A 24,843-nucleotide genomic window follows, 5' to 3' on the forward strand; every position below is an offset into this window, starting at 1 on the left:
CAAGACTGATCCTGTCTTCTGCATTTAAGGGTCTCCTAATTCCCCCCTGGCAATCTCAAAATTATAAAGACCTAGCTTCCGAGGTCTGGTCTCCAGATGAAGTTAGGGTTGCTCTGACAATTGCTTAGTGTGTCTTTATTTCCTTCCAGAAGTGTCAGAGACCCCTTGACCTTTCCTACTCCCTGATAGGCTGGTCTGTGAACAGGCTTCGGACCCACAGTGCAAAAAGAAGGCTTTTGTTTGAAGCATCATACCTAGAAGGCAAGATAGGATCTGGTGTTCTATTTTAGAGATGAGGAAACTGAAGCAGAGACTTAGAACTGACAGGATAAGAAGCCAGGCAATCTGACAGCACAGTCTGTAGACGCCAACTAGACATTCCTGATATCTAATCACAGCTCCTTCACAATCCCAGCACAGCCTCTGGAAACAGATTGCCTGGGTTCAATTCTTAGTCTCCAGCCCTTCCTAATGATTTGATTTTCATTTTTCTTTTATTTATTTATATTTATTTTTGAGACAGAGTCTCGCTCTGTCACCAGGCTGGAGTGCGGTGCCGCGATCTTGGCCCACTGCAACCTCTGCCTCCCGGGTTCAAGCGATTCTCCTGCCTGAGCCTCCCGAGTAGCTGGGACTACAGACGTGCACCACCATGCCCAGCTAATTTTTATATTTTTAGTAGAGACACGGTTTCTTTTCTTTTCTTCTTTCTTTTTTGAGATGGAGTCTTGCTCTGTCGCCCAGGCTGGAGTGCAGTGGCGCAATCTCGGCTCCCTGCAAGCTCCGCCTCCCGGGTTCACGCCATTCTCCCGCCTCAGCCTCCCGAGCAGCTGGGACTACAGGCGCCCGCCACCACGCCCGGCTAATTTTGTTTTTGTATTTTTAGTAGAGACGGGGTTTAACCGTATTAGCCAGGATAGTCTCGATCTCCTGACCTCGTGATCCGCCCTTCTCGGCCTCCCAAAGTGCTGGGATTACAGGCTTGAGCCACCGTGCCCGGCCATGCCTCATTTTTCAACACCATAAAAGGGGATAATATGTCCAAATAGCTGGGACTCCATAGGAGGCTGAGGTGGGAGGATTGCTCAAGCCCAGGAGTGCAAGGCCACAGTGAGCTAGGATCATGCCATTCCACTCCAGCTTGGGCAACAGAGCAAGACTCTATCTCTAAAAACAAAAACGAGGGTTGGGGAAGGGAGAAGGATAATAATAGTTCCCACCTCATAGAGTTACTGTAAGAATTAGGCCAGGTATGGTGGCTCATGCCTGTAATCCCAGCACTTTGGGAGGCAGAGGCAGGCAGATCACCTGAGGTCAGGAGTTTGAGACCAGCCTGGCCAAATGGTGAAACCCCATCTCTACTAAAAATACAAAACTTAGCTGGGCCTGGTGGCAGGCGCCTGTAATCCCAGCTATTCTCAGAGGTTGAGGCAGGAGAAACACTTGACCCCAGGAGGCGGAGGTTGCAGAGAGCCCAGATCGTGCCATTGCACTCCAGGTTGGGTGACAAGAGCAAGCCTCCATCTCAAAAAAAAAAAGAAAGAAAAGAAATGAGTTAAAATATGTAAAGGACTTAGTGCAGTGCCTAGCTCATAGTAAGATCTATGTGTGTTAATTATTATTACTATTCAGAGACTAAAATGTGGACTGAGAGGTGTGGAACTGGCAAATATAATAATATATTTGTTAAGCATGCAATTGTTGTCAGCACTGAGCTGAGCACGTTATATAAATTGTCTGTTTGAAACATCATAAAACCCCTTGAAAACCACCTGACTACACCATCTAAAACAGCCTCCACTCAAACCCCCTTATCCTGCTTTAATTTGCCTCACAGCACTTACCCTACTTGACTTTCTATGATATATTTATCATTTATTGTGCCTCTCAAATAAATTGCTGTAATCTAGACCCACTAGACTGCAAGCTCAGGAAGGCAGGGACTATATATGTATTCATATCCCAGAACAGTATACACTCAATAAATATAAATATTTGTTGAATGAATTAATGAATGTCCTCATTTTATATACAAGGAAACTGAGTCTTAGTGAGGTCAGGTGACTTGGCCAGGGTCATTCTGTGTACTCGGGGTGAAGCACCTGTTGTTTTTTTTGTTTTTTTTTTTTTTTGAGAAGGAGTTTCGCTCTTGTTTCCCAGGCTGGAGTGCAATGGCACCATCTCAGCTCAGCGCCACCTCTGCCTCCCAGGTTCAAGCGATTCTCCTGCCTCAGCCTCCCGAGTAGCTGAGATTACAAGCATGTGCCACCACGCCTGGCTAATTTTGTATTTTTAATAGAGACAGAGTTTCTCCATGTTGGTCAGGCTGGTCTCGAACCCCCAACCTCAGGTGATCCGCCCACCTCAGCATCCCAAAGTGCTGGGATTACAGGCATGAGCCACCATGCCTGGCCGCACGGGTTCTTGAATACTCTGGTCTCCTGCCTCAAGTCCTCAGGTTCAGCTGTGCTTTTTATTCAGAGTTCTAGTCCTACCACCTCTGTGCCCCAGGCTTCCTTCACCAATCAGACAGGAAAATCTGGTATCTTGAAGGATGAGTACAGAAGACCAATCACCAGTGGCTTACCATCTCCACCACCACCAAGTTATCCAGCAAATTCAGATTCATGAAAACCCAGTATTCTCTATGCCATGAAGTGCTAGCCAATGGCACATCTAATTGGATGCAAAGAATGTGTAGCATTTAATAATCATTACCCTGAAAATAAGTAGAGGTCTCAGGCTAACAGAAAAAGGCTAGACACAAGGCAGGTATGAACCACTCTGAAATTCAGAGCGCCATGCAATGACACACCAAAATCCACTGGCCCAGTCTTTAGAATCTGAAAGACCTGAATTCCAGTGCTGGCTTGTAATTCTTAGCCTGCAGATGAAAAGGCTTTGTAAACTGTAAAGTACTATCCACACATGAGGAATTTTTGTTATTTTAGACATACATCTTCACTTGTTAGGCTAAGTGCCCAATCTCTGAGTGTTGCCAGGCCTATCACATAGGAGAATGTGGGGGTATAAGTAATGCCTAATATGAAGGCAGAAAAACTACCTTGACTCCTGGGCCTATCTGCCCTCTCACACTTCTGCAAACCAGATATCCAGTCCCAGCTCACCCTGCAGAGACTGCCATCAGGTACCAAGGGTAAAGGTCCCAAGCACCATCTCTGAGGCTAATTTCCTAGACAGAAACAGCTCTGCTCCATGCTCACATCTGGGTGGCAGCTGTGCTATGCTCCAAGCCCCAGGATGGGGTCCCTAAGGGCCATCTCTATCTCGCCTGCCAGCTGAGCCCACCATTACCTCCCTACCCCCTACCCTTCGTGTTCCTTCCTAGGGAATACAGGCCCCGCTAGCTGTCTGTTAGCCCCTGGAGCAGTCAAGGGCGCTAAGAAAAAAAGAAAAGGGAAAAAAAAGACAGCGTGAAAGGGTCTTAATCCTTCCCCACTGCAAACTGAGCCCAAGCAAAAACAAACACCAGCTGCACATTGGAGGATGAAATTAGATGGTGAAATTAGGTGGTGACCAGTGGGAAAGGCCAGGGAGCGTAGATGAGGCCTCAGATGACCTGGTAGAGATGAGATTGGAAGAAAGGGGGGAGGGGCGGGAAAACTATACCCAAATCTGGGACGTGGGCGGATTAGGGACACAGCTGGCCTGAAGCCCCAGTGATAGGGCACAGGGAAAATGTTCGTCTGTTGTGGAGGATGGAAAGAGATTGAAGAGGGCTTTGAAAAGCTGGGTCCACCAGCAAAGAGTTCAGAACAGTACTATTGAATGAAAACTGATGCTGGTACCAAAAGTACATGAAGAGTAGTGCTTGCCATCCTGCCCACGGCCATAAAAATCACAGTCATTTTAGACTTGTAAACACAAACAATAAATCAAACAGGCTATAATGGGATGGGGAATTACCATTCATACAGTGGGATGGGGATTATTTTTACTAGTAGTACTTGACTTGTTCATAGAAAATTTAGAAACACGGCCGGGTGCGTTGGCTCACGCCCGTAATCCCAGCACTTCGGGAGGCCGAGGCGGGCGGATCATGAGGTCAGGAGATCGAGACCATCCTGGCTAACACGGTGAAACCCCATCTCTACTAAAAATATGAAAAATTAGCTGGGCATGGTGGCGGGTGCCTGTCGTCCCAGCTACTTGGGGGGCTGAGGCAGGAGAATGGCGTGAACCCGGGAGGCAGAGCTTGCAGTGAGCCAAGATCGCGACAGAGCAGGACTTCGTCTCAAAAAAAAAAAAAAAGAAAGAAAGTTTAGAAACACAAGAAAAAATGTAAGTCACCATAGAGCCACCAGTCAAAAATAACTACCATCAATATTTTGGGACCTTCCCTTTTAGTACCTTTTCTTATATGCATACTTTTTTTTTTTTTTTTTGAGACAGTGATCTCACTCTGTTGCCCAGGCTGGTATGTAGTAGCATGACTACAGCTCACTGCAGCCTTGACCTCCTGGGCTCAAGCGATGAGATCCTCCCACCTCAGCCTCCCAGGTAGCTGGGACTACAGGCGTGCCATTGTGTCCAGCAAATTTTTTTTTTCCAGCCCAGATGTCTTTTATTTATTTATTTATTTTAACACCTATTATGCCATGAATTCATAGGGAATAGTTTCCAGCAGCTCAGGCTCCTTCCCATTGGTTCTCACAAAGTGTGCTTCTCTGGGTGGAGCAGGCTGGTGCTTCAGTTGGACCCAGGTACCTTTCTCTTTGGCTTCTTTCTTTTTCTGATCATTTTCCTTCATGCGTTTCAGGAAGCTGTCTCGGCTCTTAGAGTGCTTAATGTGCTCAATATGCACATTAATTCTCTTGGCAAGAATCTTGCCCTTAACTTGTTTGTTTACATCAATGCCAACAGCATGCTGGGTAATATTGTAGACTCTTCCAGTTTTGCCATGGTAACACTTGTGGGGCATTCCTTTTTGAATAGTACCCATTCCCTTGATGTCTACGATATCACCTTTCTTATAGATTCGCATATACTTGGCCAAAGGAACAACTCCATGTTTTCTAAAAGGCCCAGAGAACATATATCAGGTGCCTCTCCTCTTTCCCTTTGTGTTAGTCATTTTGGCGAATTACTGGAAGATGGCGGTTCCAGCCAAAAGGGCGCAAATTTTTTAATTTTTTGGTACAGACAGGGTCTCATAGTGTTACCCAGACTGGTCTCGAACTCCTGGGCTCAAGTGATGGGATTACAAGCATGAGACACCACACCCACCCTTATGTATACTATCTATCTATCTATCTATTGTATTTATCTGTTTTTGAGACACGATCTCTCTGTTGCCCAAGCTGGAGTACAGTGGTGCAATCATGGCTCACAGCAGCCTTGACCTGAGCTTTAGCAATCCTCCCTACTCAGCCTCCTGAGTAGCTGGGACTACAGGTGTATGCCACCACGCCCAGATACTTTTTTTTTTTTTTTTTTTTTTGAGATGGAGTCTTGCTCTGTCACCCAGGTTAGAGTGCAGTGGCGCGATCTCGGCTCACTGCAAGCTCCACGTCCCAGGTTCACGCCATTCTCCTGCCTCAGCCTCCCGAGTAGCCCACCACCACGCCCAGCTAATTTTTTGTATTTTTAGTAGAGAAGGGGTTTCATCATATTAGCCAGGATGGTCTCAATCTCCTGACCTCATGATCCGCCCTCCTCAGCCTCCCAAATTGCTGGGATTATAGGCGTGGGCCACACGCCTGGCTGATAATTTTTTATTTTATTGTTTGTAGAGATGAGGTCTCCCTATATTGTGGAGGCTAGTCTTGAACTCCTGGGCTCAAGCAGTCCTCCCACCTTGGCCTCACAGACTGCTAGGATTACAAGCGTGAGCCACTGCACCTGGCCTTATTTTTATTTATTTTATTTTTTATTTACTTTTTCAAGAGATAGGGTCTCACTCTGTTGCCCAGGCTGGAGTGCAGCTGTGCAATTATAACTCACTGTAGCTTTGAACTCATGGGCTCAAGCAATCCTCCCACCTCATTCTCCCAAGTAGCTGGGATTATAAGCATAGGCCACTGCACCTAGCTTCTTATCTGTGTACTTTTCAGTGTACATATATTAAGTCATATGAAATTGCTGATTTTATAGGTTAAAAATGATCAAATATGAACAATTTCATATGTCTCAACCTAATGCTTTTTGAAAATTTAGGCCATATTATTTTAGGACTGACCTTTTTTGTTTTTTGAGAGGAGTCTTACTCCGTAGCCCAGGATGAGTACGGGTGGCCCAATCTCCACTCACTGCAACCTCTGCCTCCTGGATTCAAGAGATTCTGCTGCCTCAGCCTCTAGAGTAGCTGGGATTACAGGTGCCCGCCACCATGCCCAGTTAATTTTTTTTTTTTTTTTTGTATTTTTACTAGAGACATGTGGGACAGGCTGGTACTGAACTCCTGACCTCTGGTGATCCGCCTGGCTCGGCCTCCCAAAGTACTGGGATTACAGGCATGAGCCACCAGGCCTGGCCTAAAACTGACTTTTTTCATTTAACAATATGTTGTGAACATTTATCATCATTTTTAACAATGCTATCAAGCGGATATATCATAATTTAGTTCACCCTACTATTGGACATTGAGTTTGTTTCCCATTTTTCTCTTAAAAATGATACTTGGGCCAGGCACGGTGACTCATGCCTGTAATCCCAGCACTTTGGGAGGCCGAGGCAGGTGGATAATGAGGTCAGGAGTGTAAGACCAGCCTGACCAACATGGTGAAACACCGTCTCTACTAAAAATATGAAAATTAGCCAGACGTGGTGGCGCACACCTGTAATCCCAGCTGCTCAGGAGGCTGAGACAGGAGAATGGCTTGAACCTGGGAGGCAGAGGTTGCGGCAAGCAGAGATCAGGCCACTGCACTCCAGCCTGGGCAACAGGGCAAGACTGTATCTCAAATAATAATAATAATAATAACTTTTTTTTTTTTTTTGAGATGGAGTCTCGCCCTGTCGCCCAGGCTGGAGTGCAGTGGCACGATCTTGGCTTGCTGCAGCCTCTGCCTCCCAGGTTCAAGCAATTCTCCTGCCCCAGCCTCCCGAGCAGCTGGGATTACAGGCGCCCACCATCACACCCAGCTAATTTTCATATGTTTCGTAGAGACGGGGTTTCTCCATCTTGGCCAGGCTGGTCTCAAACTCCTGACCTCAGGTGATCCGCCTGCCTCAGCCTCCCAAAGTGCTAGGATTACAGGTGTGAGCCACCGTGCCCAGTAGATTTATGAGGTATTTTCTATGTGATAGGCACATAGTAAGTACTTTTTAAGCATTATTGCATTTAACTTCTTAACAATACTACTTAGGCAATATTATTAGCCTCAAGTACAGTTGAAGAAACTATAGCTTAGATAAATTAGGGGCTGTGCAGTGGCTCATATCTATAATCCCAACACTCTGGGAGGCCAGAGTTGGAGGATTGCTTGGGGTCAGGAGTTCGAGATCAGCCTGGGCAACATAGTGAGACCTCATTCCTAAAAAAAAAAAATTAAAATTAAAAAAAAAAAATCAGCTGATCTGGCATTAGCTTTGGAGTCTAGGAAAAGAAAAAAGAAAATAGCCAAGCATGGTGGCACCTGCCTGTGGTCCCAGCTACTTGAGAGACTGAGGTGGGAGGATCACTGGAGCCTGGGAGGTCTAGGTTGCAGTGAGCCATGATCGCACTATCACACTCCACCACTTTGTGACAGAGCAAGACCCTGTCTCAAAAAAGAAAAAAAAGGCCAGGCACAGTGGCTCACTTGTCAAGGAATGCCTTAACAACCATCCACCAGGTCCACTTTTACAATTTCAACCTTCTTCCCTCTGGCCCTTGTTTCTTGGGATGTCTGCACAGCAACCCCAATGCATAGGGGTAATGTAATCCCAGCACTTTGGGAGGCCGAGGGAGAAAGATCACTTGAGCCCAGGAGTTTGAGATCAGCCTGGGTAACATGGTGAGACCCCATCTCTATTAAAGGAAAAGAAAAGTTAGGTGATTTGCCCAACATCACAGCTTAAACTAGGTCTGTCTGATGCCACTGTCCTCTATTACATACCGCTTTCATATCACTCTCAGGAAAGCACTGGAAATGACGTGAATAAGTAATATTAACATCTGTCCCAAGACCTCAGGGAAAGGCTGTCATAGCTACTTCTGATTATAGCCCTGGGACATTCAAGGAGAGACCCACTGATCTGGCCTCCCATAACCCTCTCCAACCCTATTCTCTTACCAGCTGCAACGAGCCTAATGACCCTGATCCAGCAAAGCCTCAGCTCACTCAGCCTTAACCCACTAATTCTCTCTCACCAGGGGAGGGAACCCTCAAGGCATAGAGGGTTTTCCAAGAAACAGGCTCTATGCCACCTACTAGCTGACACCCTTCTAAAACTGGTAAAGTCAGCCTGGTCCAACCCTCACTTGACAGGGCAGAAGGGAAGATATAAGGAAGCAGGGGTATTGGGGGCACAGAAATTGCCAGGTTTGACTTGCCCCAAGATCCTCCAAAGCTGCTACTATAGGACAGGTCCTGAGCTGGCCAGCTAGCATTTGACTAACCTCAGTTTCCAAGACTTCCGGTGACTGGGAGCACTTTAGTGGGGAAGAAATTGAGAAATTAGGGCCAGGCACAGTGGCTCACACCTATAATCCCAACACTTTGGGAGGCCGAGGCAGGCGGATCACTTGAGGCCAGGAGTTCGAGAACAGCCCGGCCAACATGGCGAAACCCTGTCTCTACTAAAAATACAAAAAATTAGCCGGGTGTGGTGGTGTGCACCTGTAGACCCAGCTACTCAGGAAGCTGAGGCAGGAGAATTGCTTGAACCCAGGAGGCAGAGGTTTCAGTTAGCCGAGATCATGCCACTGCACTCCAGCCTGGGCAACAGAGCAAGACTCTGTCTCAAAAAAAAAAAAAAAAAAAAAAAGAGAGAGAAAGAAAGAGAGAAGTCATAAGAGAGACTGCAAATAAGTTGTAGCCTTAGTTCCACCATAAATTCGCTGTATGACTCTAGGCAAGTCACCTACCCTTCCTCAGCTCAGCTGCCACAACAAAATGCCATAGATTCGGTGACTTAAACAACAGAAATTTATTTTCTCACAGTTCTGGAGGCTGGAGTCAGAGATCAGCCATGGCCAGGTTTTGGTGAGGGTGTGCTTCCTGGCTGGCAGATGGTCACCTTCTTGCTGTGTCTTTACATGGTGGAGAGACAGCAAGTTTTCTGGGGTTTTTTTGTTTGATTTTTGGGTTTTTTTTTTTTTTTTTTTTGAGACATAGTCTTCGTCTGACGCCAAGGCTGAGTGCAGTGGCATGATCTTGGCCCACTGCAACCTCCACCTCCCGGGTTCAAGCAATTCTCCTACCTCAGCCTCCCGAGTAGCTGGGATTACAGGCATGCACCACCAGGCCCGGCTGATTTTTGTATTGTTAGTAGAGACGGGGTTTTGCCATGTTGGCCAGGCTGGTCTCGAACTCCCGACCTCAAGTGATCCACTTGCCTGGACCTCCCAAAGTGCTGGGATTACAGGCATGAGCCACCACACCCAGCTGGTGTCTCTTCCTTTTTGAGACATAGTCTTGCTCTGTCACCCAGGCTGGAGTGCAGTGGTGCAGTCTCAGCTCACTGCAACCTCCATCTCCTGGGTTCTAACGATTCTTATGCCTCAGCCTCCCAACTAGCTGGGATTACAGGCACCCGCCACCACACCTGGCTAATTTTTTGTTTTTTTGTTTTTTTGAGACAGAGTCTCGTTCTGTCACCCAGACTGGAGTGCAGTGGCGCGATCTCAGCTCACGGCTCTGCCTCCCAGGTTCACGCCATTCTCCTGCCTCAGCCTCCTGAGTAGCTGGGACCACAGGCGCCCCCCACCATGCCCGGCTAATTTTTTTGTATTTTTTAGTAGAGACGGGGTTTCACTGTGTTAGACAGGATGGTCTAGATCTCCTGACCTTGTGATCCGCCTGCCTCAGCCTCCCAACGTGCTGGAATTACAGGTGTGAGCCGCCGTGCCCGGTCAATTTTTTGTATTTTTAGTAGAGACGAGGTTTTACCATATTGTCCAGGCTGGTCTCAAACTCCCGACTTCAGGTGATCCACCCACCTCTGCCTCCCAAAGTGCTGGGATTACAGCCATGAGCCACCACGTCTGACCTTGATGTCTCTTCTTATAAGGGCACTAATACTGTCATGAGGGCCCCACCCTCATAATCTCATCTTATCCTAATTACTTCCCTGATTAATTACTCCATTTCCAAATACCATTACATTAGAGGTTAGAGCTTCAATATAAGAAAGCAAGAAGGATCAACTTATGTGGAGAATGCAAAGGGTTCTGCAGATTACAAAGCCCCATACTACACTAAATATGATTTTTATTTTAAATCTGCTATCAACCAACCAGAAAGAATCCTCAACCTCAAGGTAAAAGCCTCCCTGGAAGTGGGGACACAGTGGTCCCGCCTTTCTTTATCCATCACACATTTACTGGGCAGTGGGGATCCCAGCATGAATGAGTCCAGTGGCTCCATAATAAGTCATCATTATGATCCCATACTTGAGTGATGGCAAGAAAAAGTTTAAAAAAAAAAAAAATGCTGGGCCAGGTGCGGTGACTCACACCTGTAATCCCAACACTTTGGGAGCGTGAGGCAGGTGAATCACGAGGTCAGGAGTTCGAGACCAGCCTGGCCAAGATGGTGAAACCCCGTCTCTACTAAAAATACAAAAATTAGATGGGCATGGTGGCATGTGCCTGTAATCCCAGCTACTCGGGAGGCTGAGACAGGAGAATGCCTTGAACCTGGGAGGTGGAGGTTGCAGTGAACCAAGATTGCGCCACTGCACTCCAGCCTGGGCAACAGAGCGAGACTCTGTCTCAAAAAACAAACAAACAAAAAAAAAAAACCTGGACTTTTGAGGCAGGCCGACCTTGGTTCAAATCAGAACTTCATCACTGAGATGCTATGTGAGTCCAGGCAATTCGCTTCCCCTCCCTTCCTTTTTTTTTTTTTTTCTTTTTTTTTTCTTTTTTTTGAGATGGAGTATTGCTCTGTCACCCAGGCTGGAGTGTAGTGGTGCGATCTCGGCTCACTGCAAGCTCCACTTCCCAGGTTCACGCCATTTTCCTGCCTCAGCCTCCCGAGTAGCTGGGACTACAGGCGCCCGCCAACACGCCCAGCTAATTTTTTTGTATTTTTAGTAGAGACAGGGTTTCACCGTGTTAGCGAGGATGGTCTCGATCTCCTGACCTCATGATCCGCCCACCTTGACCTCCCAAAGTGCTCGGATTATAGGTGTGAGCCACTGTGCCTGGCCCCCTCCCTTCCTTTTCTATAAAATGGAGCTAATATGTGCCAACCGTTACACCGAGTGTTTTGTATACAATATGTCACTGAACCTTCACAACAGTCCCTTGACGAAGGTATGACTATAATTTCCATTTTACAGATGAAGAAATAGAGTCTCAGGCCAGGCATGGTGGCTCACACCTGTAATCCCAGCACTTTGGGAGGCTGAGGTGGGCAGATCACCTGAGGTCAGGAGTTCAAGACCACCTGGCCAGTGAAACCCTGTCTCTACTAAAAATATAAAAATTAGCCAGGTGTGGTGGTGGGTGCCTGTAGTCCCAGCTACTTGGGAGGCTGAGGCAGGAGAATCACTTGAACCCAGGAGGCGGAGGTTGCAGTGAGCTGAGATCACACCACTGCACTCCAGCCTGGGCAACAGAGTAAGACCTTAGCTAAAAAAAAAAAAAAAGAAAGAAAGAAAGAGAAGTAGAGTCTCTCAGAGAAGTGAAAAACTTGTCCAAGATCACCCAGCTAGTAAGTGTCAGGGTTAGAATTCAAACCCACATCTGCCCGGCCCTGTTCTAGTGTTCTTCTCACAGATTGCCTACATTTCCATGATGGTCATTATCACAATCCCAGCAAAGATGTGCAGAGTACCAGCTAAGTACCTAAGTACTTTTTAACTGCATTCTCTTATTTAATACTCACAACAACCCACTAGAGTGGGTACTATTTTAGCCCCATTTTTATTTATTTATTTTATTTTTATTTATTTATTTTTTTTTTTTTTTAATTTTTTTTTTTTTTTGAGACGGAGTCTCGCTCTGTGGCCCAGGCTGGAGTGCAGTGGCCGGATCTCAGCTCACTGCAAGCTCCGCCTCCCGGGTTTACGCCATTCTCCTGTCTCAGCCTCCCGAGTAGCTGGGACTACAGGTGCCCGCCACTGAGCCCGGCTAGTTTTTTTTTCGTATTTTTAGTAGAGACGGGGTTTCACCGTGTTAGCCAGGATGGTCTCGATCTCCTGACCTCGTGATCCGCCCATCTCAGCCTCCCAAAGTGCTGGGATTACAGGCTTGAGCCACCGCGCCCGGCCTATTTATTTATTTTTGAGACAGAGTCTCGCTGTGTCTCCCAGGCTGGAGTGCAGTGGTGTGATCTCGGCTCACTGCAAGCTCCACCTCCCAGGTTCATGCCATTCTCCTGCCTCAGCCTCCCGAGTAGCTGGGACTACAGGTGCCCGTGACCACGCCCAGCTAATTTTTTGTATTTTTAGTAGAGACGGGGTTTCACTGTGTTAGCCAGGATGGTCTCGATCTCCTGACCTCGTGATCCACCCGCCTCGGCCTCCCAAAGTGCTGGGATTACAGGCGCGAGCCACCACACCTGGCCTTTTAGCCCCATTTTATCGCTTTGGGAACTGACATCAGAGAGGTGAAGTGATTTGTCCAGTGTCACACAGCTAGGAAGGGGTATAGTTGGGAAGCCAGCTGTGTGTGAGTCCGGAACCCAACTCCTTGCTCAAACACTATCTTGCCTCTCTTCCCTAGTGAGGTCAAGCAGGCATCTTTATCTCTGTTTGACAGATGAGAAAGCTGAGGCCCAACAAGAGGTAGTGACGTGCCTAAGAACACACAGCAAGTCAGTAACTACACAGCGACTTAAGCTCAGGCTCCTGAGTCTCAAACCCAGGATAATTTCCTCCACTTATAATCTTGAGCATCAGAAAATGCCCCCGTGTCCACTGGACATTTGGAAACCCTACACCTAGCTCCCCTGAAAGTGTGGGGAACCCCCTCTGTACCAGGCCAGGCATACAGACCTAGGGGTCTTGGGGGAAAACATTGCAGGATACTGTTCGGGGAAAACAGCAGTTGAGCTGGTGACCCATGTGCCCCTAGCTTTGGGCACCTCCGTCTTGGTCTCCCTAAATCATGGACCCCAAGCTGGGAAGGGGAAAATTCCAGAGGAAGCTGCTCCAAGCCTGGTTCCCAGTGTCTAGCACAGCTCTCTGCTATGATTTCTGCTGAAAAACAAAAAGCTCAATCCTCTAGGCCTAAGTGCTAATTACCAATAATGACATAATAACCATTGCGGACCCAACAGCCAAACAGCCCCAACTAGAAATTCTGCAAAGCTCAGGCTCCGGAACAAAAGATTTGGGCACTCCAATTGAAACTGATGCCCTGGCAGAAAATATCAGAAGCAATCAGAAGCAAAAGAACCTCAGGGTTGACCCAGCCAAAGTATGATCTGACAAATGGAAAGGATGATGACCACTCACTTTTTCTCTCCTTCATACATTTATTGAGATTCTACTGTGTGCTCAAAATATTCCTAGATCTGGAGAGAATAGGCTTCATATAGTCATTAGTTTACACCCTAAATATTTACTGAGTACCTGCTATGCACCACGCACTGTTCTAGGTACGAGGGATATAACATTGAATAATACAGACAAAAATCACCATCACCACAGAGCTTACATTCCAATGGGAAGAAAGACAATAAATAATAAAATACAGTATGTCAAAGAGTGATAAGTGCTATGGATAAAAATAAGCAGAGAGTGCTGAGGTTAGAGGACAGAAAGCCGTTACAAAGTAAGATAGTCAGGAGGCCTGGTGTGGTGGCTCACACCTGTAATCCCAGTACTTTGGGAGGCCAAGGTGGGAGGATCACCAGAGGTCAGGAGTTCAAGACCAGCCTGGCCAACATGGCAAAACCCCATCTCTACTAAAAATACAAAAATCAGATGGGCATGGTGGCATGTGCCTGTAATCCCAGCTACTCAGGAGGCTGAGACAGGAGAATCCCTTGAACCTGGGAGGCAGAGGTTGCAGTGAGCCAAGATCGCGCCACTGCACTCCAGCCTGGGCAACAGAGGAAGACTCCATCTCAAAATAATAATGATAATAATAATAATAATATAAAAATAGGCCAGGCGCAGTGGCTCACACCTGTAATCCCAGCACTTTGGGAGGCCGAGGCTCGCAGATCATGAGGTCAAGAGATCAAGACACCCTGGCCAACATGGTGAAACCCCATCTCTATTAAAAACACAAAAATTAGCTGGGCATGGTGGCGCACGCCTGTAGTCCCAGCTACTGGGGAGGCTGAGGAGGGAAAATTGTTTGAACCCAGAAGGCGGAGGTTGCAGTGAACTGAGATCGTGCCACTGCACTCCAGCCTGGCGACAAAGCAAGACTCTGTCTCAAAAAATAAATAAATAGCTGGGCGTGGTGGCTCACGCCTGTAATCCCAGCACTTTGGCAGGCCAGGGCAGGCAGATCATGAGGTCAGGAGATCGAGACTATCCTGGCTAACACGGTGAAACCCCATCTCTACTAAAAATACAAAAAATTAGCCGGATGCGGTGGCGGGCGCCTGTAGTCCCAGCTACTCAGAAGGCTAAGGCAGGAGAATGGCATGAACCCAGGAGGCAGAGCTTGCAGTGAGTAGAGATCTTGCCACTGCACTCCAGCCTGGGCGACAGAGCGAGATTCTGTCTCTAAATAAATAAATAAATAAATAAATAAATAAATAAATAAAAAGTTAGTCAGGAAAGGTCTTATTGAGAAGGTGACATTTAAACAAAAAGTTTAAAGAGATGAGAGAACAAGCTACAAAAGTGTTTGGGGGTAGAGTATTCTGGGTCAAAGGACTACCAAGTGCAAAGGTCCTGGGGTGGAAGTGTGCTTGATGGGCTTGCCTGGGATCATGCCTCTAGTCATTAATAGCTGAGGGGCCTGGTGGGAAAGGAATCAGACACAGACAGACTAATGTACTTAAACTCTCTTTAGCCTCAGGACAACCCAGGAGGTAACATTTTGCCCACTATTCTCACCATCTCACAAAGGTGTGAGACCAAGAGAAGAGAAGTAAATGATCTAGCCAGGTGCAGTGGCTCATGCCTGTAATCCCAGCACTTTGGGAGGCTGAGAGGGGTGGATCACTTGAGGTCAGGAGTTCAAGACCAGCCCCGCCAACATGGTGAAACCCCATCTCTACTAAAAATACAAAAATTAGCCTAGTATAGTGGTGCATGCTTGTATTCCCAGCTACTTGGGAGGCTGAGGTAGGAGGTTCACTTGAACCTGGGAGGCAGAGGTTGCAGTAACCTGAGGTCATGCCACTGCACTCCAGCCTGGGTGATAGAAGGAGACTCCATCTCAAAAAAAAAAAAAAAAAAAGAAGTAAATGATCCCACATCACACAGCTAGAATAGGCAGGTCTGTCTGACTCTACCTTTCTGCTTCTAGTCTCTGGCCTATCTGTGGAAACTCTAAATATTTATTGAGTGAATGAATAACGCAATCAATCCTATACATTTCTCAAGTCCTTCCTTCTTAATGAACTCTTTTATGACTTCTTGTTATCTCTACCAATCATAGAATAACGATGACAACAACGACAATAATAATTCCAACATGTCTGTCAGCTATGGACTGAGTACTTCATACGAATTATTTAATTTAGCCCTTAAATAATCCTATGAGAAGATGCTAATATTTTTCCCACGTTATAGGGGAAAAAACTGAAGCTCAAGGTAAAACAACTTGCGAGAGGTCTCACAGCTGGTGAGGGATGAAGCTGGGATTTAAACCAAAGTCTCTCTGCTCACAAATCCCTACTTTTAATCCTGTAGCATTAGTAGAAACCTCTGACCTCAATCCATCCCCTTCCTTTTTTAAATCAGAAAATGAAGGCACAGGAAGGGTAGGTAATTTGCCCAAGATCTCACACCATAGAGAGCTAGGGGGGCTGGTGTTCTTTCCACTCTACCATTTTTGGGACTGTGAACCAGGTTTTCTCTTTTAGGCCTATTTCCCAGCCTCTGTGAAAGTCTTGAAGTCATCTAGCTCCCGAGGATGGTTCCAAGGAGTTCATGGTCCATCACTGTCCCCCCCAGCATAAGCCTGGATGGCATGGGGCCCCTCCTACTCTCTGCTTTTCCTGAATGCCTGCAGTGGCATCATCGGAGGCTGCAGAAGGGAACCTGTCTTGGGTGGGGCTAGCGTGTCCCAGGAAAGGGGGAAGAGGGTAGGGAAGCATAACAGATGCTGAGCCTCCTGCTTTAAAACTGGCTAATCAGGTGCGATTTGTTCAATAGAAACCATAGCAGATACTCCAAAGTCCCTAGATCAGGAAGGGGAAGGGCAGAAGAAGTTTTTAAGAGGCAGCAGCTATAACAGCTTCCTGCCACTGAGGACTCACTAGGTGCTTTCTGTACATTATTGCTGATCCTTACGGTAAAATCAGTGCCACTCTACAGTGGAGAAAACTGAGGCTCAGAAAGGTAAAGTGACAGCCAAGACCACTGCACCACATGCACCTATGGGACAGTGCACAGAGGGTCTGGAGACCTGGGCTTCTACTGTATGACCTTGCACCAACAGACACTTGCTGTGATCTGAGGTCCCTGTGTCTGTTCCATAAGGGACTTGGTAGCTAGCGTCTGTTGCATGATCCAGAAGGCTGAGGGATCCAGCTCTACCCTGACCACCAGACCTCCAGAAATACTGAACATCACACTCTTTTCACAAGTACCAGAAAAAAAAGGGCTTCCTTATCCACTCCCAGAGGAAAAAAAAAAAAATATATATATATATATATACTTTTTTATATATATATATATATTTTCTAAATATGTGTCCTGTTTCAAAGCGGCTGCTGGCTTTGGCCTCCAGCCAGGGCAGGGCCTCTAGTGCAGGGAGTGGGAGAGTGCCCAGGCCTCAGGACTGAGAATCCTGGGGCCCAAGGCCAAGGCAGGCAAGGGGCAGGAGGGGAGCCAGCTTGGCAATGAGCCAGGACCCCTCTGAAGACTTGGGCTTGTTTCTTTTTTTTTTTTGAGATGGAGTTTCACTCTTGTTGCCCAGGCTGGAGTGCAATGGCACGATCTCGGCTCACAGCAACCTCTGCCTTCCAGGTTCAAGCGATTCTCCTGCTTCCCGGTAGCTGGGATTACAGGCATGAGCCACCATGCCCGGCCAATTTTGTATTTTTAGTAAAGACAGGGTTTCTCCATGTTGGTCAGGCTGGTCTCAAACTCCCGACCTCAGGTGATCCGCCCGCCTCGGCCTCCCAAAGTGCTGGAATTACAGGCGTGAGCCACCATGCCTGGCCGGGTTTGTTTCTTAATATTTTCCTTCCTTTCTTGGCTAGAACAGGCTGCCAGGAGATGTAAAGGGGAAGCAGTGGACGGGGTCAAGAAGATTGAGGAGTCTAAATAATGATGGCTTAATTAGCTCTTGTTTATGGGTGCCCAATACTTACAGACACTGGGCCAGGCCATTTGTGGAGATTATCTCATTGAAGCCTCCGCCCTTCTCTGGGAGGAAAGCCTGCTGTTCCCACTTTACTGAGGTGGAAACTGAGGTAGACAGGGCAAGTGAGTGACTAGAGGCCACATGGCTTTTCAATGGCAGGGCTGGCAGGGCAGCCAGGTTATTGACTCCTGAGAGAGGCAGCCACTTGAATGGGCTGGGGTGGGGGAGAGGAGGGGAGAAGGTGGGAACTCAAGGGGAGGAGCAGCATGGGAAGGCCCTGGCAGTCCCTCTGAGCAGAACAGGCAGTTGTGAGGGTGCAGGAAGGAGAGGGGAGCCAGTTACATCCCCAAAGCCCTGCCTGACGTGGGCCTTATTTCCCTGACCAGCCTCATCCCCTGTCACTGCCTGCCTCTCCCTTTGTGCTCCAGCCACACCAACGACAGTGCTCATCTATCCTGAGCACAGTATGCAGGCTTGAGCCTTTGCACATGCCATTCCCTATACCTAGAAAGTTGTTCCCACCATTGCCTACTTAGAGAGCTCTTACTCATCCTTCAAAGCCCAGCCTAGCTCTTTTCCCCTTGATCCGCCTGAGTTAACCACCTGCTCCCCTGGGCTCACTCTCACATGGCAGTTCGTCCTTAAGGAGCAGGAACACTGCATGAGTCACATTTGTGCCCCCAGCACCTAGCCCATCAGTTCTCAATAAATGTTTACTGTCTTTAGTTGTATTTTATTTATCACTGAATCTTCAAGGCAAGCAAAACAGGTTTTCTTATTCTCACTCTCAAGGCAAGGAAAAGGAGGGCAAGAGAGAGGGAATGATAGGAGTATCTTCTTTCTTTTGTTTCTTTGTTCTTTTCCTTCCTTTCTTTCCTTCTTTTCCTTCCCTTCCTTCCCTTCCTTCCTTCCTTCCTTCCTTCCGATCTTCCTACCTACAGGGGTTTCACTTTGTCAACCAGGCTGGAGTATAAAGGTGCAATCACAGCTCACTGCAGCCTCGACCTCCTGGGCTCAAGGGATCCTCCCACCTCAGCCTCTTGTGTAGTTGAAATGACAGGCACATGCACAATGCCCAGCTGATTTTTGTACTTTTTGTAGAGATGGGGTTGCTCCATGTTCCCTAGGCTTGTCTTGAACTCCTGGGCACAAGTGATCCTCCTGCCTCAGCCTCACCAAAGTGTTGGGATTATAGGTGTGAGCCACCAGGCCTGGCGATTCCTGAGGTTGCACAGACACTCAGTAACACTGGTAGGTCTAGAACCCGGGGCTTTTCTGCACCACACAGCTCCTGCCTGGCTCCCACCCCAAAGAGGTCTCATCCCTACCAGACCTACCAGGGTCACCACAAGGGACCCCCAAGATAGGAGTGGGTGCCCTGGGCCCTGGTGGCCACAGGCCTTGCCCCAGTGTTCAGCTCAGACATAGCTGCTGCCTAAGCTGAGGGGAAAGGTAGTGAGAATAGCTTTTTTTTTTTTTTTTTTTTTTTTTTTTTTTTTTTTTTGAGACGGAGTCTCGCTCTGCCGCCCAGGCTGGAGTGCAGTGGCCGGATCTCAGCTCACTGCAAGCTCCGCCTCCTGGGTTCACGCCATTCTCCTGCCTCAGCCTCCTGAGTAGCTGGGACTACAGGCGCCCGCCACTGCGCCCGGCTAGTTTTTTGTATTTTTTAGTAGAGACGGGGTTTCACCGTGTTAGCCAGGATGGTCTCGATCTCCTGACCTCGTGATCCGCCCATCTCGGCCTCCCAAAGTGCTGGGATTACAGGCTTGAGCCACCGCGCCCGGCGAAGCTGAATAGCTTTTACCCTCAACCCAGCTGTGCCTCCTCCTCCCAGATATGTCCCTCAGGCAGAGACTCCAGTGGGCCCCACTGGCCCCAGGCCCCAAGATCTTCCTCTGGCCCTCTCCTCTCCTCCCTGGCCACTGCAGTTCATTATCACGCCCTGCTGGTGCTGCCTCCTAAACAGACTTCACATGGCCCACTGTTCCCCATTCCATGGCACAGTCCCCAGCCCAAGATCTCAGCATCTCTCACCTGGACAGTTCCCCCTGCCCCTGTCCCTGCCCCTCCCTACTTACTATCCAGTGACTCCCCATTGCCATAGGTCAAGTCCTCCTCACTGTCATGAGCCTATCTCTTCAGCTGCATTTCCCCAAGTGCAGGTCATGGCTGTGTACCTTGGCACATGCAGTTCCTTCCACTAGGAATGCCTTTTTTCCTGCCCTCTACATAAGAACACCTATTCAATAAAGGTGGTGTTGATGGTTTCTGTATCCTTCTTCCCAACTAGACTCCGAGCTCCTGGTGGGGAAGGTGGGGAAGGTGGGGAAGGACTACACAGATTCATCTCTGGGCCCCATGCCCGGCACAGGGCCTGACAGAGAGGAAAAGCAGATGACTTAGGAAACGGAGGTACATTCTTACTTCCATGAGGCCACCTCCCTCCCTTCACAGGCCTTCAGGAGTCTGTCAGACCTGTCCCCAGAAGTTCTCTCCCAGACCTGGTCTCTCCTGTCCCAAGAGGAACATCTTTATAATCCCCAAATCATATTCATAATTATAATAATGACAACCATTGCTACTATTTGTTGAATGCTCACCATATGCCTCATTATTTAATCCTCACAAGAAGCCTAAGAGGTAGGTAGGTTATTTTATTTTCCCCATTTTACAGGTAAGAAAACTGAGGCTCCAAGAGGTTAGATATCTTGCCTAAGGTCACACAACTGGGAAACAATAGATGCGAGATTCAAAGCCAGGCCTATCTGACTCTCAAGCAGCAAGCTGTCCAGCCTTCTCCTGTTTTCTATTATCTTTTCTCTTTAAAACTCTTACAGCAGCAGGCCTGGGTGGGGGTGCAGTGTGTGTGTGTGAATTTACTCATCCGACCAACACGCCAGTAGCTCCCACCAGCCCTGTACTGGTCACTGGCGATAGACAAAGAGAATTTAGATGTGCACTCTACCTCCTTGAGAGAGAGAGGAGAGTTTCACACTAAGAATTTGGGCTTTAGGGCCAGGCTCGGTGGCTCACGCCTGTAATCCCAGCACTTTGGGAGGCCGAGGCAGGTTGATCACCCGAGGTCAGGAGTTCCAGACCAGCCTGACAAATATGGTGAAACCCCCATCTACTAAAAATACAAAAATTAGCCAGGCATGGTGGCGCATGCTTGTAGTCCCAGCTACTGGGGAGGTTGAGACAGGAGAATTGCTTGAACCCAGGAGGTGGAGGTTGCAGTGAGCTGAGATTGCACCACTGCACTCCAGCCTGGGGGACAGAGTGAGACTCCATCAAAAAAAAAAAAAAAAAAAAAAAAGAATTTGGGCCCTGGAGTGAGCAGGCTTGGTTCTGAGCCCCAGCTGTACCCCTAAAGAACGGTGGGATTCTGGGTGACTCATTTGGCTTACCCAGTGCCATGAAGCGGGGATAATAATGCCTGCTTCAGTGGGTCTCCTAGGTCACTAGGAGGAATGCATGAGATAATGTGTCTGAAATAGCACAAAACCAGCCCAGCCTATAAGAAATAGCCAATAAATGGCAATAATACACATGATGACTAGCGAGTCCCAGGCTCCCTGGGCCACGGTGGGATGTAATTCTCCAGGGCCCTCCCTAGAGTCGCCTCAGCCAGAGCCAAATAGGAATATGGATAATAATGCCTAATCCACCTATTTTCTAATTAAATAATTCTTCAAGGGAGGTGTCTTTTCATAACCCTACTTTACAGGTAAGGCAACCGAGGCAGAGAAGGGGTTACAGAACCAAGTCACACAGCGAGAGTGGCTGAGCTGGAACCTCCACTCAGCTCCTCCCACACCAGGCAGAGCCCAGCCCTTGTCCCAGGGTCCTGGCCAGCCTGCTGGGAAGTTCAGGGGCTCCTGCAATTCCAGTCCCAGCTGAGTGAGAAGTTAAAAGTAGGAGAAATGAGCCAGAAAGAGGAACACATAGTCCCCTCCCAGAATCCCAGGATGAGCCCAGGGCTGGGAAGTTACCAAATGGGGCCCTGTGCTACACTCTTATCAACTCCTTCCCACACCTATGTGGGGAAAGTGTTATGATATGTACATCACAGATGAGGTCTCCAAGACTCAGAGAAGAGCATGCCTTGTCCAGGGTCACAACTGGATAAGGAAAAGTGGCAGTACTAGAAGGGCAGAGTCCCTCCTCATCCTTCCCATTTCTGCCCCAGATCTTCCCAGCTGCCTCTCTTCTGATGAAAACTAGAGGCTCTGTCACTCCCTCTCCAGGAAGTCCAGTTGCCAGGCCCCTCTCTGCTGATTGATACATGCTTGGTTCTTGGCCCCTTACTAAGTTCAAAAGACCCAGAGCTCACTTTACCAGAGCCCTGATCCCCAAGAAAGTCACAGTCTATTGAGGAAATAGATAGGGAATTTACATCACTATCTATAGATAGAAAATAGGGAATTCACGTCACTATCTATAGATAGAAGATAGATAGGGAATTCACATCACTGAGCCCCTATCATGCTGGGCCCTTTTGTCCATTCGCCATTTAATCCAATACAAAGCACATTGATAGGCACACCGTAAACCATCAATAAATATGTTCATTCCTTTGGAAACATTCAATGAGCACCTACTATGTGCTACTATACTCTAGGTGCTGGAGATACAGCAGTGAACAGATGAACAAGAAATCCCTGCCCTTGTGGGGCTTACACGAATGAAAGAACAAATACACTTGTGTCCCGTAAGTATTCATATTATTTTGCAGACGTGAAACTGAGATGCAAAGAATCACCCACCTGTAAGTGACAGAAAAAGGATTCTATTCCAGCCCAGTTTGCCCCGAAGACCTTTGCATTGTATCATGTGACCAAAAAAAAATCAGCACCCAGTATGTTTAATTGGTAGGCCCTGCTTGTGGTAGGATCCTAACTTCACAGAGTGCCCTCTCAGCATTTCTGCCCCTACCCCCGGGCCTCTCTTTACACCTCCCAGTGGCCTCAGAGCCACAGGACATGCATTAAAATCAGCTCACGTGGCAGTCGTTATGTCAAACCATTACTCACCCAGAAGCAGCCATCGGGGTCACGCAGCCAGTCCGGGAGAGGCCGTGGAGCCATACCGCAGTGGCACATGGAAGCAAAGGACAGCAGTGAGACACACAGCACAGCCAAAGAAAAAGTCCTTTGGGGCCCCTTCTTCAGCTAGGGCCTGGGCCAGGAGGGAACCCCGCCCTCCCTCTGCCTCTGGGGTCTTGCTGGGGCAGACACCCTAGTCAGCAATAATCTGATAATCCACCCTCAGCTCATCAGGCCTCCAGGGCCCAGCCCACTAGAAGCAGCAGTGTCCCTGTGAACAAACATTAACTGAGCACCTGCTGTGTGCCAGGGGTTGGGGATACGGCCTGAAGAAGACAGACATGGCCCCTGCCCTTATGGAGCCTACAGTGCAGTGAGGAGACAATCATGTAAGTAACTACTGAATTACAACTGTGATGACTGCGTCAAGGAGGAGACTTTAAGAACCTAAGCCGGCTGGGCATGGTGCCTCACACCTATAATCCCAGCACTTTGGGAGGCTGAGGTGGGAGGTGTGCTTCAGCTCAGGAGTTCAAGACCAGCCTAGACAACATGGGGAAACCCCATCTCTATAAAAAAAAATACAAAAATTAGCTGGGTGTGGTGGCACACCGCTGTAGTCCCAGCTACTCAGAAGGCCTAGGTAGGAGGCTCCCTTGAGCCCAGGAGTCCAGGCTGCGGTGAGCCATGATCACCCCATTGTACTCTAGCCTGGGCAATAGAGTGAGACCCTGTCTCAGAATGAAAGAACCTGACACTTGCAATCCCAGCACTTTGGGAGGCTGAGGCAGGCAAATCACTTGAAGTCAGGAGTTTGAGACCAGCCTGGTCAACATGGTGAAACCCCATCTCCAAAAATACAAAATTAGCCAGGCATGGTGGCAGGTGCCTATAATCGCAGCTACTCAGGAGGCTAAGGCACAAGAATTGCTTGAACCTGGGAGGCAGAGGTTGCAGTGACCCAAGATCGCACCACTACACTCCAGCCTGGACAACAGAGTAAGACGCTGTCTCAAGAAAGAAAGAAAGAGAGAAAGAGAGAAAGAGAGAGAGAGAGAGAGAAAGAGAGAAAGAGAGAAAGAGAGAGAGAGAGAGAGAGAGAGAGGGAGGGAGGGAGGGAGGGAGGGAGGGAGGGGCAAAAGAAAGAAAGAAAAAAAAAAGAACCTGGGAAAATCCTGACTTCACTATTTATGGCTCTACCTTTTGTGACATTGGGGCCATTTTGTTTTGTTTTGTTTTGTTTGTTTGTTTGTTTCAGACGGAGTTTCCCTCTTGCCCAGGCTGGAGTGCAATGGTGCGATCTCGGCTCACTGCAACCTCCGCCTCCTTGGTTCAAGCGATTCTCCTGTCTCAGCTTTCCAAGTAGCTAGGATTATAGGTGCATGCCACCAGGCCCGGCTAATTTTTGTATTTTTAGTAGAGATGGGGTTTCATCATATTAGTCAGGCTGGTCTCAAACTCCTGACCTCAGGTGATCTGCCCCCCTCAGCCTCCCAAAGTGCTGGGATTATAGGCTTGAGCCACCGCGCCCAGCCTCATTTTTACTTGTCTATGCCTCATTTATTCATCTGCAAACTGGAGATAGTATCAGTATTCACCTCACAGGGTTGATGTGAGGATTAACATGGGTTAATACATGTAATACGTCTGGAAGGATGCTTGGCACACAGTAAACTGTTCAGAAGCGTTTGCTATTGTCATTACAGGGGCTGTTGGCGTGGGTTTCAGAGGGACCCAGCGTGGGTGACCTACCTGACAAAGTTGCTGTAGGGGGTTAATGAGACAGTGAGAGGTGAAGTTGAGTACAGTGCCGGGTACCGGCAACTGCGCAATAAACGGTGGTGGTGTCCTTTTTTTTTTTTTTTTTTTGAGACAGAGTCTCATTCTTTTTTTTTTTTTTTTTTTTTTTTTTTTTTTTTTTTTGAGACGGAGTCTCGCTCTGCCGCCCAGTCTGGAGTGCAGTGGCTGGATCTCAGCTCACTGCAAGCTCCGACTCCCGGGTTCACGCCATTCTCCTGCCTCAGCCTCCTGAGTAGCTGGGACTACAGGCGCCCGCCACCGCGCCCGGCTAGTTTTTTGTATTTTTTAGTAGAGACGGGGTTTCACCGTGTTAGCCAGGATGGTCTCGATCTCCTGACCTCGTGATCCGCCCATCTCAGCCTCCCAAAGTGCTGGGATTACAGGCTTGAGCCACCGCGCCCGGCCAAGACAGAGTCTCCTTATTGCCCAGGCTGGAGTGCA

General features: G+C 48.1%; 1 protein-coding gene and 1 pseudogene across 21 annotated transcripts in view; both read right to left on the bottom strand.

Annotated features, from left to right (window-relative positions):
• The window catches only part of EPB41 (erythrocyte membrane protein band 4.1), a 232,990-nt gene that overhangs the window by 203,248 nt on the left and 4,899 nt on the right, over positions 1–24,843 (bottom strand). The gene's annotated exons all lie outside the window — the stretch shown is intronic.
• On the bottom strand, positions 4,560–5,133 carry LOC135966657 (large ribosomal subunit protein eL21-like; annotated as a pseudogene).

The sequence above is a fragment of the Macaca fascicularis genome, chromosome 1 (genome assembly GCF_037993035.2).
Source record: "Macaca fascicularis isolate 582-1 chromosome 1, T2T-MFA8v1.1".
NCBI lineage: Eukaryota > Metazoa > Chordata > Mammalia > Primates > Cercopithecidae > Macaca > Macaca fascicularis.